A 6,292-nucleotide genomic window follows, 5' to 3' on the forward strand; every position below is an offset into this window, starting at 1 on the left:
CCCTCCTGTCTGCAGTTGATCTGTCCATGGTGTTGGGTCTTTTTCTGCTGTTCATCATTCGTCCTCTTCAATTATGGCATGAAGAAGATGAATATTTTTCCTTACAAATTGATATGGATGGTCTACCGCTGTGGACTTCATCTTCCACATAATCTTGTGTTTTTTTTTTTTGGTTTTTTTTTTTTTTTTTGAGATGGAGTCTTGCTCTGTCACCCAGACTGGAGTGCAGTGACATGATCTCAGCTCACTGCAACCTCTGCTTCACGGGTTCAAGTGATTCTCCTACCTCAGCCTCCCAAGTTGCTGGGATTACAGGTGCACGCCACCACACCCAGCTAATTGTTGTATTTTTAGAAGAGATGAGGTTTCACCATGTTGGCCAGGCTGGTCTCAAATCTCTTCCTTTCTTAAAATGTGTTTTCCATTTGTGAACTGCTGATTTTTTTGCGGGGGGGGGGATGTTGTCCCCATAAACTTTTGGTAAAGCATCCATGACTTCACCATTCTTTCACCCAAGCTTCACCATGAATTTAATGTTTGTTTTTACTTCAATTTTCACAGAATTCATGTTGCTCTGGTAGGTGCTCTTATCAAGCCAATCTCTGATCCTTCTCAGTGCCTCAAACTAGACCCTATTCAGAAATATTATAACAAGTTAGTGTGAGTTTATTTTGGTGTAAAAAAAATTTGAAGTCCATGCACAGTTTTTTCATAATACACATTTTCCATGAACTTTTTGAAGCCCCCTCATAAATAATTCAAAAATACATTTGGGAAAATTTGAGAAATTATGTAGGGCCTGGTGGTAATTGGGCATTTGGACTGGCAGGGTCATGTGGTGGCTCAATGAGAAGCCAGAAAGCAACTCTTTCCCATTTTCTGGGTGGGGGCTCCAGCCCCTGAGTGGGGATAAGGAGGAAAGCAGCCCTTCATGGAAGCTGGCTCAGGAGTTCACCCAGGCTTCCTGGAGAAGGGGACAGAAGAGGATGTCTCCTTCCCATGAACTCCACATTTGAGTTCACTGGAAACATAGGCTCTGGGAATGGAGGGGAAGAGGGCAGAGGAAAGGCTGGTAGCTGAGGTGGGGTATAAAGGGAGGGGAGTGACAGAGGAGGCTGCGTCCACGCCTGGAGGTCAGAGGGCAAATGCCCCCAATCACGCTCCATCTGGGTTATCAGCTGCTTGAGGATCCATGTCCAGAAACTCAGGGAATCACTGTGTCCGTTTTCCTTGCCTCAGGACTGTGCCTCTTGTCTGGAGATGATGAGGTTTCTTTCAGCCTCCCATGCTCTCCACCAATGATCATGAGTTTCCATTCGAGACACAGAATCTGGCTTTGAGAATAAGAAACAGTTCCCTCCAGCTTTTCTTCAAGAGCCTCAAGTCACCTTCTGTAACTCCAGATCACAAGCTGGACCCATCCAGGGCAGCAGGCACTCCTGGGCTTTGACCTCCTCTGTCTTGAGGTGAAGCTCGGTGAGGGTTTTACATTCCACTGAACTACTGCTGGACTGCAGTGGCACGTCCCTGATCTCTGCACAGAATGTCTTTCATCCCCTGGTTAAACAAGTCTGTCAAAAACAAGAGAACTTTCACCACATGCCTACCATGACACCCTCACCACCTCCCAGGGTGATCCAGGCCGAGCAAAACTTGTGCTCACCTGCTTCTGCCACAAGCTCCATGGAGTCTGCTGGGTTCACCAATAAAGCAGCTCATGCGAGGCTGAAGGTCCTCCCCCATTTCCCAGGCTGCTGCAGAGCCTCTTGCAGCCACCATGGCCCGCTGGGCCGAAACACTGAGACCACTGACCACGGTCCGCCCAGAACCACACCCGTGCCTGGCAACAGGGCAGACTATCACTGGAGAGGCGTGGGGGCACAGCGACAATAGAATCACACCCTCCACCCTGCCCTCTGCTGAACCCACTCCTGTGGCCCCAGAGCACCCTCCCCATCCTGAGCGCTCCCTGTTCTCTCTGCCTGGAAGGCTTCCTCCGGCTGCTGGCGTGGAGCACATATGTCCACACAAAATAACTGCACTCCTTACTGCAGGCCCCAGGGGCCTGGGGCGGGCTTGGGGCGGCTTGGTGCTCAGTGGAAGGAGGGAAGGAATGCCGCGGAAGGAAGGAACAGGTGAGTGAGTGAGTAAGTGAGTGATGAGGCCCAAAACCATCCCTTGCCCTTCCTCAGAATTCACACTTTCTTGTTCTCTCTTGTCAGTTGCTTCCCTAAGGAAAGCTTAAAATCCCTGTCCACAAAATACCTGAAATATATAATTAAAAATATACATGTATATATAATTTTAAATATTTAACAAATTGAAATAAATGCAAATCTATACACTGATAACATCAGGTGATCATATAACACTAAAATTCACCATTTTGGACTACAGTGAAAATCTCAAAAATGTATTTGGAAAGTACAAATAATAGAGATTATTTTCTATTAATAACGTGTCAATGAAACTAGAAATGAGTGAAAAATTGAGGAAAAACAGCCACATAGGAATTTTATGACTCCCCCATAAGCCATTTTGGATCAAAAAGCCACCAAAACCAACATGCAGTTCAGAAAGTTAAAAATGGAAAAGAAACACAAGGAAAGCAGAGAAACAGAAATGAGATCAAAACGAATTAAAATATCTTAGAAACTGTGAAGGCTTTGATGCAAAAATCCAAAAACAAAAAAAAATGGCTTCTTTCCTTTCTTTTAAGAGAGGAGCAGAAATATACAATTAAAGATGAGAGCAAACAGAAAACCAAAGACATAGAAGAGAACTAAGTTCAGAGCTGCTTTGTAGAGCTCAGTGCTAGAGGTGGAGAGAGCTGGCCATGCCTGCTGGGAGGGACGGGGCAGCCCAGGAAGTGGGAGTGGGGTCGGCCTGGTGGGGGTTGGGAGGTGGGACCCTGAAGCTGCTGCTGGGCTACTTTTAGCCCAAGGGTGAAGATGGAACAGCCCTGGGTTGTCTATACAGGTCGAGGCCTCCACTTCATCCCACCCCACTTACTCTCCCGAGGAGGGCATGGATACCATGCCAGGGGGCCTGAAGAGGGTTGCAGAGCCCTGGAGGAGGCCAGGGCCAGGGGCTGCCACGGGAAGTGGAAGGCAGTGGCCCCCACTCCTCCCAGAGAGGCTTCTGGGAAGCCTGCACAGAGCCTGGGAGTCCAGGGCTGCCCCTCCTGCTGGAGAATACACTGTTCAGAACTAAAGGAACAGCGCGATCCCAGGACTTCACAGCCCGGGAACAGTCCCTCCAGAGCAGCGGGAACCAGGCAGTGTCCCGGGCAGATCTCGAGGAAGTGGAGGGAGATCCAGCCGGCTCCCACTCTTAGCTCCCATGCTGCCCACGGACACAATCTGCTCTCTGAGTGGGTGGTCCTCCAAAGTGTCTTCCCCTGCCAGAGCCTGTTTCCTCCTGGTCACTTGGGATTCTGACAGCCTCCGAGGAAAGGAATTCCTGTCCTGTTAGGCTGTTGTGACTGGCTCCGCAGTTGCAGTCTTGGCATGTGAAGGAGGGGGCTCCTCCCAGCCAGGCCTTGTGTCCCAGGGCCTTTCTGTGGGCACTCCTGCAAACACCCCAGAGGCAGCCACCTCAACCCTGGGGCAGGAGAGAAGCCCTGCTTTGGTGGCCCAGAACGGATGCTTCCCTAAGATCCACCCACCCCATCCCCCAGTCCATTCAGCACATGCTGACCTTGCCCTCCTGGGGTTCTGTCCCCTAGGCCTGGGAGCAAAGCGATTGTCTCTATCATGATGCCACCTCTGACCGCAAGGTCAAACTAGGCAGACATGACATTTACATTTCAAGAAGAACCATATTTTCATCCAGAAAGTTTGTACCAAGTTATACCGGTCAGCTGTGTTTGGGGATGTCTATTTCCTTATATCTTTGCCAGCCCTGGATTTTAAAAACCTTTTTCTTTTTTTTTTTTTAAATTTTTTTATTATACTTTAAGTTATAGGGTCCATGTGCACAACGTGCAGGTTTGTTACATATGTATACATGGGCCATGTTGGTGTGTTGCACCCATTAACTCGTCATTTACATTAGGTATATCTCCTAATGCTATCCCCCGCCCACCCCGCAACAGGCCCCGGTGTGTGATGTTCCCCTTCCTGTGTCCAAGTGTTCTCATTGTTCAATTCCCACCTATGAGTGAGAACATGAGGTGTTTGGTTTTTTGTCCTTGTGATAGTTTGCTGAGAATGATGGTTTCCAGCTTCATCCATGTCCCTACAAAGGACATGAACTCATCCTTTTTTATGGCTGCATAGTATTCCATGGTGTATATGTGCCACATTTTCTTAATCCAGTCTATCGTTGTTGAACATTTGGGTTGGTTCCAAGTCTGCTATTGTGAATAGTGCTGCAATAAACATACGTGTGCATGTGTCTTTATAGCAGCATGATTTATAATCCTTTGGGTATATTCCCAGTAATGGGATGGCTGGGTCAAATGGTATTTCTAGTTCTAGATCCCTGAGGAATCGCCACACTGTCTTCAAATCTTTTTATTTATTTCTTTTCTTTCCTTTCTTTTTTTTTTTCTCGCCATCTGTTTGCGGAGATACAATGTTGCATTTTTTAAAGTATTTATTTTTTGAAACAAGTACAATTGAGCAACCTTTGTTTCTCTTGACTTTCTCCATTTCTTTGATTATATTTACTTATTCCTATCCATCTAGTTTTTTCCATTTCCTACTGGGGCTTGTATTGCTTTCTTATTGAGCAGCGGTTCATTCCATTCAAATATTTTCTACTCTGTTACTTATCTTTTACCTTACTTGTGGCTTTTTCCTAATGCAAAAGAATTTCATTTTTAAGAAATCAGATTTGGCAAGTGTTATGGAGTCAATGTTTGTGTCCCCCCAAATTCAGATGTTGAAATCCTAACCTCCAATGTGATATCAGGAGGTGGGACCTTTCAGAGGCGGGGCCCTCATAAATGGGATTGGTGCCCTTATCACACGCACCCCAGCTCTCTCACCCTCTTCCTGCCGTGTGAGGATGCAATGAGAAGTTGGCCATTTGTACCCAGAAGTGGGACCTCTCCAGAACCAAACATGCTGGCACCCAGCTCTCAAACTTCCAGCTACGAAAACTGTGAGAAACAAATTTCTGTTATTTATAGGCCACCCCGTTTGTTATTTTGTTATAGCAGCCTGAAAAGACTAAGACAGCAAATTATTTGGCTTCTGATTTTCATCCTGTCCCATAAGAGTCACATGAAAGGGTCTGACAAACCTCCTGTATTATAGGGACTCCACTGTTGAGGTTGTAAACTCTCCTGTTCCCTTGGGTTGATTTCTTCTCCCCATTTAATTATTCATCTACCCACATTGTTCTGCATCTGAGCTGACATGAACCAAACTCAGAACACAGTCCTTGTTCCTTCTTTCTCCAAACGTTCCTCATGGAGGCATTACGGTAGGAAGGAAGAAGACCTCACAGGCCAGGGACCAGATGTCTGTCACATTGCCTCTTACACTGTGCCTGAGTCATACTTACTCTAGGGAATTTGCCACAGGCATAAAGTTATTCTAAAGTTCCCACCCCATGCCTTTCATCCCAGCTAACCCCTGCTGAGCTAATTATTTTCCCCAGACTCTCCTCTCATCCCCTATTCCTCCATCCACTGCCAACTCCAAAGTACCTCCTATGCTTTTCAGACCAAGCTCCCACCTCCTGAGCCCCATTCATACCTCCTATGTGTCTGCCCCTCATTGGATATTACGTTTCTCTGGGACCTCTGACATGAGATGTCTTCCTCATTGGCATGCCACGGTTACTTCTAGGGTTGAAGCAACTAAAGTGCAGAGTGATCAATTGTATGGAGGCAGAAATTTTAAAACAATAATAAGTACTGCATTCATTCACTCCAAGAAAAGTAAAAGCCAAGGCCCAGAATGTGGCAAGGCAAGGGTTAAAAAGAAAAGACAAACAAGTTTTCCTCTGCCTAGCAAGCTCACTTCAAGGACAGTTATAAGATAACGCTGTTCGAGAAGTTGAAAGCAAAGGAATAGGCTCCAGACACCCCACCTCAGGAGCAAGGGTGAAGGAAAAGAAAAAAAAAGGACAAATATCTGTATTTAGCCAGTTCTTGTTTTTTCTTTTGATGCAGCTAGAAGGCCACCAGCTATGCAAGGCCACAAGTTATGCCAAGTCATCAGTTATGCTATAGATTATGTGACCTGTCATTATATGATTAACTGCCTTTGTTTTGCTTCTGTAGATTGCCTATAAAAATCCTGCTCAGTCTTTGTTCAAGGCTCAGCTTTTTGGATGT

This window comes from Pan paniscus, chromosome 8 (assembly GCF_029289425.2).
Source record: "Pan paniscus chromosome 8, NHGRI_mPanPan1-v2.0_pri, whole genome shotgun sequence".
Lineage (NCBI taxonomy): Eukaryota > Metazoa > Chordata > Mammalia > Primates > Hominidae > Pan > Pan paniscus.